We start from the raw sequence: 16,071 nt of genomic DNA on the forward strand, positions 1-16,071 counted from the left end.
AGGTTCCCGGGGAGTCCAGATGCTGGAGGATGAAGTGAAGGGCCAGGTTAATGGCGTCGTCCACAGACCGATTGGCTCTGTAGGCAAACTGCAGAGGGTCCAGGAGGGGGGAGGTGAAGGACTTGAGGTGGTGCAGGACCAGGCGCTCAAATGACTTCATGACTACAGACGTCAGCGCCACAGGTCTGTAGTCATTAAGTCCAGTGATCCTGGGCTTCTTGGGGACGGGGACAATGGTGGACAGCTTGAAGCAGGCTGGGACATGACATGACTCCAGGGAGGTGTTAAAAATGTCCGTGAAGACAGGAGCCAGTTCCTCAGCACAGTGTCTAAGGGTGGAAGGAGAGACACCGTCTGGGCCCGCGGCCTTACGGGGATTCTGCTTCCTGAAAAGCTTAGTCACGTCCTGCTCCACAACTGTGAGGGCAGTGGGGGAGGAGGGGGGGTCCGAGGTGGGTTTGGAGGTAATGTCCATGATGGTGGGGGAGGAGGGGGAACTTGCAACGCCTGTAGCCCTCACGATCTCCTGCCCTGAAAGCCATCTCCTTTTCCCTCCTCAAATGTCTAAGTCTGGGTGTGAACCAGGGTTTGTCGTTGTTAAAAGTCACCCTGGTGCATGATGGAATGATGCTGTCCTCACAGAACTGAATGTATGACGTCACAGTATCTGTGTACTCATCCAAACTGTCTGTGGCAGCCTTAAACACATCCCAGTCTGTAGTGTCCAAACACGTGCGAAGCTCCTCCACAGCCTCACTGGTCCACTTCTTAGAAGTCCTCACAGCAGGTTTGGAGAGTTTCAGCCGTTGTTTGTAAGCAGGGATGAGGTGAACCATGACGTGATCAGAGTATCCTAGAGCAGCGCGGGGCACGGCTCTGTAGGCTCCACTGACCGTTGTGTAACAGTGATCCAGCGTCTTCTGCTCTCTCGTCGGGCATTTAATAAACTGTTTATATTTGGGTAGTTCCTGGCTCAGATTTCCCTTATTAAAATCCCCCAGGATGATCAGTAAAGAGTCCGGGAAGGTTCGCTCCACATCCAGAATCTGCTCCGCGAGCACGCGCTGGGCCTCGTGCGTGTCCGCGCACGGAGGGATGTAAACAGCGGCCAGAATGAATGAAGTGAACTCACGTGGAGAGTAGAAAGGCCTGCAGTTAATGAAAAGATATTCCACGGCGGGAGAGCAGTGTTGGGAGATCACAGATCACAGGGCACACAATCATGCCCTTCTGAACTCGGGAGATTAACCAGTGACCAGACTCACATCTTCATATCGGAGAAGTGTATATTCTGGATCCCAGGCAGGGTTTAGCCATCATGCTAATCATCAAACATCAAAAACCTGACAAGCTAGGATTACATGTTTGGGACATCAGCTCATCCTAATTATACTAATGAATTTTATACACAAAAAATAGATTACAAAGGTCACAAAAGACTATAAAATTTGACTTCAGATAAATTAAGTTTAAAGCTTGTCATGTGACTGACAGACTGACTAACAGAGAGTAATTATTCTCAAAAATGCATAATTACATCTGACACAGAACAGGACTTCACTTGTGTTGGGACATGTGATCTGTCTTTCTCACTCCTCCCACTTTGCTTTTTCCTACACCCCCACTTTCTCGCTTTCTCTTTCTTTCTCACTTTCTCTCTCTCTTGCTTTCTCTCCCTCCCCTCTCTTTTTCTATCTTTTCTCAAATTTTCTCTTCAGTCAGATGATGATAATCCGATGGGGCAGGCATGTCCAAACTATGGCCCGGGGGCCAAATGCAGCTCTCATGCCAATATCTGGTGGCCCTTCCTGATGAATTGGCCCAAGTTCAGAATACCTCCACATACAAAACCTGTGTAACAAACACACTGGCAGTAAGAATCTTGTTTGAAGCCTGATTCAAAACTCACTCAACTCTGCTACTTGCACATATTTGATTCATTCACTGCATGTAGCACTATAATGGCTTTCTAGTTCTGTATGTTAAATGAGACTCAAAGCACTTTACATCAAGAACACACACACACTAGGGTGAGGTGGGTTATGTGTCTTGCCCAAGGACACAATAACAGCATTCATCTGTGGGAGCTGTAATCACACCACCAACCTGTGGGTCAGTAGCCCTAACTGCTCAACCAATGATGTTTATGTCAAGAGCAGGATTCGAACTGCCAACCTTCATATCAGTGGACAAACATGCTACCAACTGGGCCACCATCGCCCCATGCTTCAGTACACATCACAGAAATAGTGTATGTGAGTATTATTGGATAAAAATGAAATATTGACCCTTTAAATTATTATGGTTATTTAAAGCTGCACTATGTACATTTTCTGAAGGGTCCACTATACAGTCTTGTCTCCATGGAGAAATTATTGCTTTGCCTGGAATGGTCCACAGTATGGCATTAAAAATATGTGATGTGCATTTATTCAAATACATGTGTTTATTGAAAACAGGCATTCTTACTATGAGTTGGATCGCCCTGCCATATTTTCAACCTATAACTTACTTTGGGGATGCAACCTGCTTGTCTCCGTGAAGATAAATGACTTTAATGCCATACTGTGAAGCATTCTGGAAAACAAACAATGACATCTCCATGGTGACAAGCACAATGGACCCTCCACTTGGAAAGTTACAGTGTGCACCTTTAATTTGTGTTAATTTGATATTGATCTATTTAAAATACATTCAATTTATTTAATACAAAATATCTGAACATTAAAGGGTCGTGTTTAATTATTTTGACACTGTAAAATATATGTAAGCCTAAATCTATATAATAACCTACTGACATCAAGATCAGAAAACTTTTTTAAAATTTTTTTTTTACAGTGTATGTCTCATCTTTCCTCCTCTGTGGTCCTTCAAAGGGGGTCCTGTGAATGTATCCCAGATCTGACACCTGATCCCTGGGTTAGCCGACAGCGTGGCACCAGCCTGGAGGACTGGGTTTGCTGGAGCTGCTCCTTAAAGAGGGGGTACTATGCAATATTGTTTTTTTTATTATTTAATTTAATTTAATTTAATTTTCTTTTCTTTTTCTTTTTTTTTTTTGTAGCTTTCTTTTATAACATTGCTCCATCATCAAAAACATGCCTGAAAAGTTTTGGACTTTATCTATGCATGTTTGAATATTTTAGCAATTTCTCCCAGGCTCTGTTCAAACCCTCCTTATGGTTAGCTGTACGATTCTGTACAAGGCTCCACCCACAAGCCTACGTCATTCCTGCTCCCACACAACAATTCTCCATAAATATACAAAAACATGATGCAAAACTGTACACAGCAACTTGACAAACCTGATGCAACGTGCAGTAATTTCATTAGCGGGATGCTAATGATAGCGCTCAACTTGGTTAAAAAGCAATCGGAGGGTAAACTAGCAAAAGCGGAACTTATAAAACATGTTAATGTGTTGTTTTGGGCAATTATAGCATTTTCAAAACAATGAAAGGTAATACAGTGATCTAAATATGTTGTATTAGCAATTAATACCCCATAGAAATAAAATGCCCCCTCTTTAATACCCCATGGAAGTAAAGTAAAGTTTAAGTAAATCAAACTGAACTAGCATTTATTTCATTTTGGGTGTTTATATTTAAAAAAAAAAAAACCTCGATAAACATGCATTCTTGCTGTGAGTGGACTCGCCTCTCCTCAGATCTGCCCTGTAACTTGGCCTGGGTAAGCTGTTTATATAGATAATTTTCATGCCATAGTGTGGAACATTCAAGGCAAAGCAAAGACATCTCCAGATTAAAGGCTGCATGCACGCGCGCACACACACGCACACACAATCACTACAAATGTTGCATAGTGCAACTTTAAACTCATGTATAGGCACAGAATGATGTGACAGGGCACATTCTGGTGACTCATTCCAGTGTAACAGCAGCAGGGATGTAAATATCATCTCTACATGTGTTTTATGCGATCTGGACACTGATGGACTGTTGCTGTAAATATGAAACCACAGACCACACTCCCAGAAGGTGTGAATGTCTCAGCAGCTCCAAGAAAAACAAATGCCACCCAGGAAGATACTGCTGTGGGGGTGTATTTAGAGCCTATGACAGGCCTATGACAGGTTAGACTACTCACTTTACTAAAACACACAAGATAATTTTATTTAAAATTCAATTCAGCAGCTTTTTATGTTTCAAATTTTACTTCCTGGTTGGAAATCATGACACACTAGAGAATTCCATTACATTTACCTGGCAACTATGTTGTACACTGCACCAAAACTCCTCTAATGCACACAAAGATTATTATTTGTCAAATAAAATAAAATAAAATAATAAAACACATTTATTTTGTTGAAATCATGTTTTAAATATAGGGATTTTTTTTCTTGTATAAATAGTGAAGAACTTCTGGACAGAATCCTCCCAGCGATGTCGTCATTGTGACGTTATCAAGATAGAACTCTACTTCCTGTCTTTTTCAACATATATATATATATATATATATATATATATATATATATATATATATATATATATATATATATATATATATATATATATATGGTGTGGTGTGTACATATGTATGTATATATATATATATATATATATATATATATATATATATATATATATATATATATATATATTTCACAAACGGCTTCTTGATTGGTTTAAAACTATAATTTACTACTATATAAACTAAACTATAAACTATAAACAGGTTTTATCCCTCCACATTAAGTCAAATATAAAGACTCATCAGAACCTGCACTTTAATTATGCATAGCAGTGTTTATACCAAGCACTTTGAGAACACCTGATTTTGTTTGATCTCAGACGCTAAGCAGGCCTAAGCTGGGTCAGTACTTGGATGGGAGACTGCTCGGAATGCCAGCTGCCACAGGGAGGCAGCAGTGGCTCTAGTGCAGTCTGTTGCTGTGTCCTTATGCAAGACACTTGACCTTACCTAGAATGTGGTGTGTGAGTGAGAGATTGATGGTGCCTCAATGGACTGTATTGCTTTGGCTTACTTGAAAGGTGCTTAATAAATGCAGTTATTGCATTATTATCAGATTAAACAAAAAAAAAGCGACACAAGTGCAAAAGTTCATTATTCTGTATAATATTACACAGTAAATATCTTTAATGTCTCTATGTCTAAACACAAGCTTCTTTGGTGTCGTCTCATAGTCACACAGTTTGAGCTGTCACACTGCACACACTCTCTCTCTGTCTCGCTTCTCTCTCTCTGTCTGTCTCTCTCTGTCTCTTACTAAAACTACTTTTCCATCCAGATAAAAAATGTAAAGATGCAAAAATAAAAATATCCACAGTAAAATGTACTTCAAGCACTTCAAGTACTTTTGTACTTTGTTTCATTCCGTGAGTGTCTCCCCCTTTTCCCTTGAGCTCTCCCTCCATCTCTCTCTCCCTCCGCCTCTCTCTCCCTTTGTCTCTCTCTCACTACCTCCGCCTCTCCCCCTACCTCCTTTCTCTCCTTCTTTTCAACCCCTGAGTTGCCTCTGATCACATTTTTGACACTATTTTCTGTGTTGTTTCATGAGATGGCAGACTGGAGGAGCTGACCTAAAAGCGCACACTTGTCTGACTCACACATGAATTATGGATCACACTCACATTTGAATATTTCTCACCAAACTGCAGAAGTAAGAACTGTTTTACAAATGTACCAATGCACACCATTTTTCATTTGTTTACTCTGTATAGTCATAGACTGTATATACGTACAAATGGACATAGCTAATCTGCTAGCCAAAGAGTTCCAAATCGGTAGTGAGCATGGGCGTGCTTCTGGCTCCATCAACTCTGGCTCCACTTTACACTGGTTGATACGTTACACGTGGATGCTGATGGGTCCTGTTACTCAGCTCCAGTGTCCTCCAACTTGTGCTTCACAAAGTCCATCGCCAGCTTAGGGTCCTCGAATATACACTCTCTCTTCCCTGGGAGTGTGATGCTCAGTGTCGCAGGGAAGCGCATGCCATACTTGACTCCTTACACAGATCATAGACGCTTTTTTACGTCACCAAACGCTGTCTGCTTCTTTGCCACAGACGTGGTAAAGTTGGAAAGTATCTGCTGACTTTATTTGTGCAGAATTTTGACTCACACGTGAGTGAAATGAACGCACATGATGAATACGTGAGGAGGCCCACCTTCCTTTATTTTTTCTTGACTGGACTGACGCGCTCTGTCCAAAAGGGGAGTAGCATCTAATTGAAAGATTTCTTTAAAAAGTTCACCCTCCTCAACCAGCCTCAGATTATTACCCCTGGACCTGCCCTCGAGATCATCACATTTAGCGTGCAAATTCATCTCTTTTTGAAGTTGTGCAATAGTAGAGTCAAGGCCAGTCACCATGTCCCCAATGAATGTTGTGGAACATTCCAAATCCTTAATGCGAGTATAGTGTGAGAGCGTGGCCTGTATATTGGTAACTGATGTTGTCAATTCAGCCCTAACAGAATCAATGCTCTTATTCAGATAAATTTTCAAGTCCCTAATGTCTTGTCCAATCTTCTCACATATGCGCTGATAACTACAGTGCAGGGATTCTGCCTGCACTGTAGTTATCAGCGCACTCTCAGCCTCTGCATCCTCCGGTACAGTAGCTGCTAACACGGAGCTAGCGTAAGAGCAGCCATGATGTTTGTTTGACTGATTTCGGGTCACTGGAGTTGCTATTTTATAAAATATATCCTCGTACAACGCTCAGGAAAAAAGAAAATTACTTCACAAAGACAGAGGTAAATTAAAATGAAAAATAGTGGACCTGTACAGAGCTTGCAAGAAACACGTCTACATCTCAAGCGCTCCTACCCCGGGTGCTGGTTTCTTCTTCGTCACCAAAAAGGACAAAACATTATGACATCATACACATCATTCACAACATTCACAACATTATGCATCGACTTCAGGGGTCTCAAAAATATCACAGTTAAAAATACATACCCAATGCCACTCATCAATTCCGCTTTTACGCCACTCCACGGGGCCACCATATGCACTAAGCTTGACCTTAGGAACACATATCACCTGGTGTGCATAAGGGAAGGGGCAGGTTGCGCCAGGTTCTCTAGCAACCACTGGAGAATAAACTCTACGTGAAGGTGGAGGAGTGTGAATTCCACGCGGACAAGGTCAGTTTTTTGGGGTTTATTGTAGGATGTGGACAGGTGAAAGAACCAGAAAAAATTCAAGCGGTAACTGAGTGGCCTACGCCCACCAACAGGAAACAACTACAGAGATTTACTGGGTTTGCTAACTTCTCTGATGAAACAGGCGTTTCATCAGAGACTTTAACTGTGTTGTTGCTCCCCTCATTAAACTCACCTCTATCTCCTCACAGTTCTGTTGGACCCCTGAGGCCCAGTCTGCCTTTGAAAAACTGAAGAACCTATTAACCTAAGCCTGATCCCTCCCACCAGTTTGTTGTGGAGATGGATGCCTCAGACACAGGTGTTGGGGCAGTCCTCTCCCAAAGGTTTGAACACGATTGTATCCCTGTGCCTTTGTCTCTCGTCGCCTTTCCCCAGCTGAGAGCAATTATGATGAGGGGCATTGAGAACTGTCAAGCTTGCCGTGGAAGAATGGCGCCACTGGTTGGAGGGGGGCAGAGCATTCTTTCTTGGTTTGGACAGATCGCAAGAACCTAGCTTACATTCAATCTGCTAAACGTTTAAACTCCCATTTCAGTAGATTCAATTTTATACTCACGTATCGCCCTGGATGCCATAACATCAAGCCGGATGCACTCTTTCACCAGTTCTCCCAGGAGGATACTACCACCCCTCCAGAGCCCATCTTATCCCCTACCTGTGTGGTCGCTGCTGTCCACAGGGAGATTAAGGATCTGGTCTGGGAGGCTCAACACACCCATCCTGACCCAGGTAATGGCCCACCTGGTGCTCTCTTTTCCAGATCCTGTCTGCTCCAAGGTGCTTGAATGGGTCCACTGCTCTCGGTTTGCCAGGGGTCAAGGGGTCAATCACACACTCTCCCTCTTGAGACCTCACTTCTGGTGGCCCACTGTCAACAACGACACCAGGGCTTATGTCTCAGCATGCCAGGTGTGTGCCAAACCTCCCACTCGCCACCTTCCGGTCTGCTCCAACATTATTAGCATGCTAATCAGGACTTGGAGATAGCGCTACCCTGTGTAGTTTGCTCTAACTCATCTGCCTGGAGCATCTTCCTGCTGTGGATTGAATACTCACACAATTCCCTGGTGAGTTCCGCTACTGGCTTATCCCCTTTCCAAGCCTCCTTAGGGTAACTAGCCCCCACTATTCCTCTCAGAGGAAAAGAGCCTGGCGGTGCCTTCCATACAACACCACCTCCAATGCTGGCATAGGGTCTGGGGAAGAACCAGGGCAGCCCTTCTCCAATCTGGGGCCAGGACGAAGGCAGCTGCAGACAGACATCGCACTCCCGCTCCTCAATATCAGCCAGGTCTGATATTGTTTGGCTCTCATCCAAGAATATACCACTCGAAACCGGCTCCTAGAAACTCTCTTCGCTTCCTAGGCCCCTTCAAAATCACCAAAATTATCAACCCATCCGCAGTACGCCTTCAGTTTCCCCCTTCCCTCCGCATCCATCATACGTTCCATGTGTCACATCTCAAGCCCGTCCATGCCAGTGACCTATTTGCATTTATATAAATGGACAGTGGATTTGAATAATATTTTTGAACCTAATTTCAGGCTAACCTGTTATAGACTTGTAATGTTGAGGAAATCAGCCTTTTCCTCTTGTATTTGTTAGTTTCTGCTATGATAATGAATAATCTTGACTCAAAGATGAAATTCAAAGAATAATTTACTTCATCAACCAGTGAAGTCTGTGCAACTGACATTCCCAGGTAGAGACTGAAGGTTTACGCCTATACAATGAGTTTTTTTTTATACACATTCGATAGTGGGAGGCCACCATGGTTTAGACTTAGCATCTCTTCGTTGGTGCACAGGCCAGTCAGGCGTCTTGGCACCTAGCGTCTTATCAGACTGACTCTCTTTTCTTGTCAGAGTCCTCTAGCACTACTCTCAAAACAATCTAGTGAGACCAGGGGCACCATACCAGCAGGACATCCTACAGCTCTCTCTATCAGGTTCTCCATGAGTCTGCTTAAACATGGAATACAGCAACATCAATCCAGTCTGCCAACCGAACTTGCATTGCAGCCAAGTACATCAGAATGTATATGTGCCCGAATTTTCAACAATTTCATGCATCTACACTGTAAGTCGGTTGTTCCGAAGAAGGACCCATGTTAGTAATGACATGGAACGATGTATGACAGTATGAGTGACTTATATGCTTACACACATACTTCTCATGTATGCTCTATGCCTGCACTTGGTCATGACTGCATAAGATATTAACACATATCAAATCACATAGTACAGGTCTGCCCTAGAAAGCACATAAGTTCAAGATTCATGGAACTTATCCTAAGTGGGGAGCCCTTTGTCCTGCTGGTGAGCCACTTACTAAAGTTCTGGGTTGGTTTACATGCCCTGTGGTGTTGGTGGTGTGGATTCTATCTGAGTGGTAAGGGTTGTGATTAGAATTTGGTTCTAAAAGCAGAGAGAGTGCTAGTGCATATATCATAAATCGAAGGGTACATGTAAATATGATTAACACAATCTACCAGTGACTCTTAGGGAGTCCATAAGTCCTTTTAGAGAGCTCATTAGTCATGACTGCCCCAAACTAATCCTGTGCTATGTCCAGTCAAGAAGTCGTCAAGTGTGTTCTGAATAGTCTATCCCTGTGGTTTTGGCAGATACTTAGCACCAAATCTGTTCTAAGTACTATTAAGGTGTGAGATGGTGGAATTATAGCTACAAATGAGTGTGATGATACCAGATACCTCCCTTGTTCTTTACATGCAATACGAATGGGGAGCTCACTGTTACCTGGTATCGTCCTACCCACCGGGGTTGTATCCACTTTCCTTCATGTGGACTTTAACCCTCACCCAGTCATCACAACAAACAGCTTCAATTGGTGGTGCACTGCCATCTGCTTCCTCCACATTGTGGACATGCCTAAACAGAGCTTTAACAAGAGAGGGTAGTTTATGTAAATATTCATCTTGCTCAATCTACATAATATCAAGGGCTGGTAGATAACTTGCATCTCACGGTGGACCAGGCATTGGCCTCCCTGTTAACAGTTCAAGTCAGGTCAGATGAGTTTGTCCATTTGGTCTGTTTCTTATTTTATTGTCAGTGTAAGAGGCAATACTCAACCCACGTTAGTTTGGTCTCTGCACAGATTTTGCCAATTTTCCTTTTCTGTTTGATTAGCTCTTTCAACTTAACCTTGGGAGGCGAGTGATAAGTTGACCCAAACTTGTGTGTGATGCCTAGTGCAGCTTCTATTACCCCTAGGTGCTTGTTACTGAAATGTCTGCCGTTTTCAGACCTAATTATCTTATGTAATCTATATCTGTGGATTAACTTCTTTACAGCTGTTTGACAACATTTGCTGCTGGCTCATTTCTTCTTGGAATTGTTTCTGCCCATTTGGTGAATCTATCTATGATCAGTAACATGTACTTAAACCCTCCAACCCTCAAATCTTGTCCCATGTCTGTAATCTATTGTGATGTCTTTGAATGGTGCATCTGGGACTGGACATTTTCCAAGTGGCAGTTTGCATGTTGGCTTGGGAGTGTCTGCTTGAGGTTGAGGATGTTCTTCAGTCTCCCATGTGTCGGGCCATGAGCTTGTTTCAATAACGGCTCTGCAATGCCATTGTCTGGTTCTGGACAGGGCCTATAGTGGGGGTCAACACTGGGATTACGATTGTATGATTACTGCTGCAGTCAACGTCATACAAGTTCATTGTCCATACCTTTGGGGTGTCAGGATGTTAATCAGACAAATGAAATGAGCTGCTTGTTGATGATATGCTGGTTGGGGTGGGCCTTGCCACTACTGTTGCATCTGGGATTGTTGTTTTTCATATGGACAGTCTTTTACCCAGTGGTCATTCCCTCCACAGCCAAGGGAGGAATTGTTTCTTGTTCTATGGTTTCTAAATGATTGTCCATGTCGTTCACTGTCCCGTCCTTCTTGTCTCCATCCTTGATATCCTCCATTTCCTTGTGGTGTTGATTGGACAGTGATTTGAGGTGGGGGTTAGATTGGAACGGATCGAGTCTGTTGCTTTGTCACTGGTGGGATCATCTATATTGCTGCAATTGTTTGGGCAATGTTATGGCATCCTTTGCCCTAAATCTTTGCTTGGGCTCATATGTATTGTCATCTATCTGTTTGACCTAATTCCTAAATACTTACGTGTTTTGATATGTAACATTATCTACCTCTTTGACCTAATTTTCGTGATATTATCTGTTGTTATGCACGGGCATATCTCTTGTTTGTTAGCGTACAAGACGATGTGTCCAGCAGCCTGAAGTCACTCGGACTAGATTAAGACTGGTACAATTATTTTGATGGTAAAAATACACTGTACATATGTGTATTTGTAGGCTGAGGGCGAGACGACACTATCACGGTCAGCAGCTCTTTGACAATTGTGCACAATTGATTCATGTTGTAACGGTGGGTGTAGGACCAAGGGATGCAGACTAGGGGCAGATTTACAGTGTTTATTGTACATTTAGTGCACAAGACAGTTCAGAATGTTCATACGGGATGTAGCGGGAGGCAGACCAGACGGGCGTAGGGCAGAGCGGGCAAGAGACATCCAGGGCCGGAGCACGACAGGAACACAGGAACACAGGAACACAGGAACACAGGGATGACAAACGCAGCACAGACAGGGTGAGGAACGCAGGCACGACAGGAACACAGGCACGACAGGAACACAGGCACCGACAGGCATGAAGGGACGACAGGACGACAACAATCTCGCACTGAGGCCGTGTCCCAATTCGCCAAATGCACCTTTTGAAGGGTCCCTTCGAAGTACTCTTCAAAGTGTAGTTTGAAGGTTCCGGTTGAGAATCTGCCCTCCTCAGTGTAGCCGCCATCTTGCTGAAGTGGGACAGACCTACACCACGGACCGCACTTCCGCGCTGTCTTTGAACGTACGTTACGTAGCTTACGTTAGTAAGTAAGTAATTCATGTTTTCTGTGGAATATCAATAAGTAAATCTAAGGTTCCAGGTGATTGTTTTCCCATGTGTAGCTACTTCATAACTTAAACGAAATATACCTTCTTAATATGTTATAACAGAGACAGAGGTAACCAATATATTTTTTACATTCATAGTTTATAAAGCAGAGTTTATAAACCACTTATTAGTTGTACAAAGTGGGATGTTGTGTATTTTAATGGTCCAGTATTTGGGGCAGGTATGATATATTCCATGGCTAAATCAGTTTAATACCAGTAGAGGGCGCTGTTTACCTTCTAGTTAATTTAATGTTATTATTGTTATTACTGCAATAATAACTTGTCATGAGAATAATGTATTATTTTTATCGTTATTGTCAGGGAATAACTGCACATACCTTTATTGAATATAACTTTCTTTCCGCAAACCAGACCCGAAGAATATACTGCAGAGTTAACCTGAGTGTGCCAGTGCTGGAAAGGTTCTTTAATCATGAAGACACATGGCCTGACTTTCGGCTGAGCAGGGAATCCTTGGCAGTGCTAATGCGCCTTCTGGAGCTGGACCGACGGCATGGATGGGGTGCTGAGCTTGAGGTGTTGGTCTTCCTCTTCTGGCTGGCAAGTGGAACGTCATACCGGGTGGTCTCCCGAGTGTTTGGGATACCACGCTCCACTGTCCACCGCATCGTCCACAGGGTCACTAGGGAGGTGGTGGCCCTGCGTCACAAAGTCATCCACCTCCCTACCAATGATGACTTTTGAGGCAGTGACCCGTGGGTTTGCACGGCTGGCGAGGCACAGGGCCTTTAGGAGAGCAGCTGGGGCAATAGATGGCTGCCATGTAAGAATCAGGCCACCCAGCGGCCCTGATGGTCAGAGCTACAGAAACAGGAAACCTTTTCCTTTCCTTTTCCGTTTCCTAGCATCATCTTACAGGCTGTCTGTGACCATCAGGGCCGCTTCATAGACACCTACGTGGGGTGGCCTGGTTCTGTCCATGATGCAAGAGTCCTTCGATACAGTCCTCTGTACCAGAGAAGACTGTATCCTCCTCCAGGGCACTTCATCCTCGCAGATGGAGGGTACCCCTGTCTCCAGCGTCCACTCCCCCTCATCACTCCCTACAAGAGGCCTGTGCAAGGTGTGGGAGCCCAGCGCTTCAATTTTCATCATTCCAAGGCATGTTCAATTATTGAGCGTGCCTTTGGAATGATGAAAACAAGATTCAGGGCCATCTTTTTTCATGCTCTGGAGGTCCATCACACCTTTGCACCACATGTAAGTGAAATGTTAAATATCATGAAATATGTGATTATGAAAGATTAAATCATATTCTGTTGTCATAGGTCATCACTGCCTGTGCCGTCCTCCACAACATCTGCCTTGGGGCAGGAGACACTGTGGCCCTGGAGGACGAGCCACAAGAGAATGTAGTGGAAGATGAGGGGAGCAATGAAGTGGAGGCCGTCGCTGGAGCACAGTGGCGGGACCAGCTGTGTGCTGAGGTCTCTGCCCTGGAGGAGGTTCCCATGGACCATGATGATATCTAGGCATTTACATAATACCAAGTTTGAAATTGTTATTGGAAGTGTTTCAGGGTGATTACATGTGAACACTGTAACTGTAAATAGATGTGATGTAACATGAGCAGTACTATCAATATACTTTCTGATTCCTTTTAAGTGACATGCCAGTCATCTATGGCCCCAGCCAGCCCTGCAATCAATCTCAGCACTCTCAAGTCGGTCCAGGCAGAGAAGATTGATTAGCACTGCCAAGGTCCCTGGAAGTGTGTCTTCATGATTAAAACCTGGCACTGGCACACTCAGGTTTATTCATTTGCACTTTAGTCTTTAAATTTATTATGTTAATACATTGTAAATAGTACTTTATTTTCCTTTACGACATGCAAGATGAATGTAAATAAAAACTCATGTTTCAAAAGCAAACTTTATTGTTTATTAATTTTTCTAACAACCCAAATAACTTGTCAAAACGCTCCTTCCTCTCCTCCGCATCCCTCTCATAATGTTCTTTTTGCATCTTTAAATCCTCCCTGTACAATTTGACCAATTCTCTCCCGCTTCCTTTTCCTTCCTCGGCCTCTTCTCCTCGCTTGTGGCTCATCCTCCTCCCGCTGCTGTTGCTGCTGCTGCTCCTGCTCCACCTCCTCTTCCTCCTCCTCCTCCTCCTCCAGCGGCTGTGGCTGCCAGCCAGTACTTGGCCCTGGTGTGTCCTCAGGGATAGAGGCGATGACGGGGGATTGATTGAGGCCCCAACACCTCATCCATGAGGACAAACCAGGGCCAAGTTTCAGCTGTCGCCTTCCCAGCCACACCTTCCCCGCTTTTTGGATACTTGCAGTCCTTTGACAGAATAACTATTAATACAAGACATGTGAAAACAAGATTAACACAATGGTTTATAAGTACAAATGAAAAGTACACATTCAGATCATGTACACACTTTATATTTCTTCTGTAGGTTTTCCCACTTTTTCTTGGCCTGAAGGGAGGTGACCTTCCCCTCCAGGCCCATCTTCTGCAGTATTGTTCTGAGTGACACACAAACATTGACAATTTACCCAATTATAAATACAGCAGCGTATAATACATTGACAATCAGAAAGTTCTACAACACTGTTACAGATTTCCAAGAGTTATTGGAAGCATTTGTTCAGTTACTATGCAGCACATTCTATCATTCCATTTATATAGTTCATCACGTCTTTTTTTTTTTAAATATATTTTTGAGTCTTCTTTGGTAAAGAAAGTAGTTTTGATGATGATCAAATGATCCCACGTTTTTGTGAGCAACAGTCTACTGAAAAAACAGGTACGTTTAGTTCTCCACTGTGATCTCAGATAAGCATATTCAGGGCCATCAGTGAGCCTCCTCTGTACTTCTGCTCACAGAAGTACAGGCTGTGGATAAGACAGGAATGAAATAGGGAAATCCATCTTAAGTCATTACTATCCACGTATGTACAAATGTAAAGGTATTAAATTCGCAGTAAGGGCAACTTTTATGCATTTCTAGGGTCCTTATATTATCTGGGTATACAGTGTTTTAGCACTTACTTCCATGCTGCCTGCGCGGAGAATTTGGCGCCACTGAAGAGGTGCGAATTTTCCCCCCTCAGGCGGATAAAATCCGCCATCTGCTCCTTGCTCCCTAAAGACAAAAGAATATTCTTAAATAAGGAACAATATTAAACATTATGACTAATACACAAACATACAAGTGTAAGCAATAATTCGCTCATTGTTACAGTTAAATAGCGATTACTGTAAACTCAAATTAATGGGACTTCACTAAGTTGAGTCGCCTCATACAGATCTGAATTTAATTCTAACACTTTCATGTAGCAACAGTTTCATGCGGCACTGTTGAAACAGTTGAATCCACGTGAACCAGTACTTACATTTAAGTGTGTACTCCTGCGCGCTCTCCATTTTCTTCTTTTTTGCGCAGCCGCGGTGCATGATGGGATATAGAAGTGCGTGAAGTGTGCACGGATGCACGCTTCGGTTACGTCCGATCTCCATGGAGCAAAGGGAAGGGCAGGTTTTCGGCCGCATTCAGTAGGGTGGGTTGAAATGGGACAGCCCTTGTCGCACTGGAAATTACATAACTGCCCTTCGAATCGCCCTTCCAATGGTGATTCTAAGGCCAGGTGGGCGAATTGGGACACGACCTGAGTCTCTTCTCCCAGCTCCTTTTATGCACAGCAGGTGTGGTGATTGCACTGATGGGCTGCAGGTGCGCGCAGGAGGAGCCAGGAGCCCAGCCCAGATCTGGCAGGTGAGGGAGGGAATGAGCAGGACAGGAGGAAAACCAGGAGCGGACAGTGCGGATCATGACAATTCAATAAATCTGACTTTTTTTATTCAAGACAATTTCTCCATTGATTTCATATATTTTTAAGGTTTTTACTCTTAGAAATTCCACCACAGCAACTATGGTAGGAATATCAAGC

The 16,071-nt window shown here is 43.6% G+C and overlaps 1 protein-coding gene across 1 annotated transcript in view; it reads left to right on the top strand.

Moving 5' to 3' along the window:
* The first annotated feature begins 13,315 nt into the window (after positions 1-13,315).
* krr1 (KRR1 small subunit processome component homolog) overlaps positions 13,316-16,071 on the top strand; it is an 87,891-nt gene continuing 85,135 nt past the window's right edge. Inside the window, exon 1 of the mRNA XM_055225599.1 lies at positions 13,316-13,322. The gene's annotated coding sequence lies outside the window, so the exon portion shown is untranslated. The remainder of the gene's footprint in view (positions 13,323-16,071) is intronic.

Source organism: Periophthalmus magnuspinnatus, chromosome 12 (assembly GCF_009829125.3).
Source record: "Periophthalmus magnuspinnatus isolate fPerMag1 chromosome 12, fPerMag1.2.pri, whole genome shotgun sequence".
Taxonomy (NCBI): Eukaryota; Metazoa; Chordata; class Actinopteri; order Gobiiformes; family Gobiidae; genus Periophthalmus; species Periophthalmus magnuspinnatus.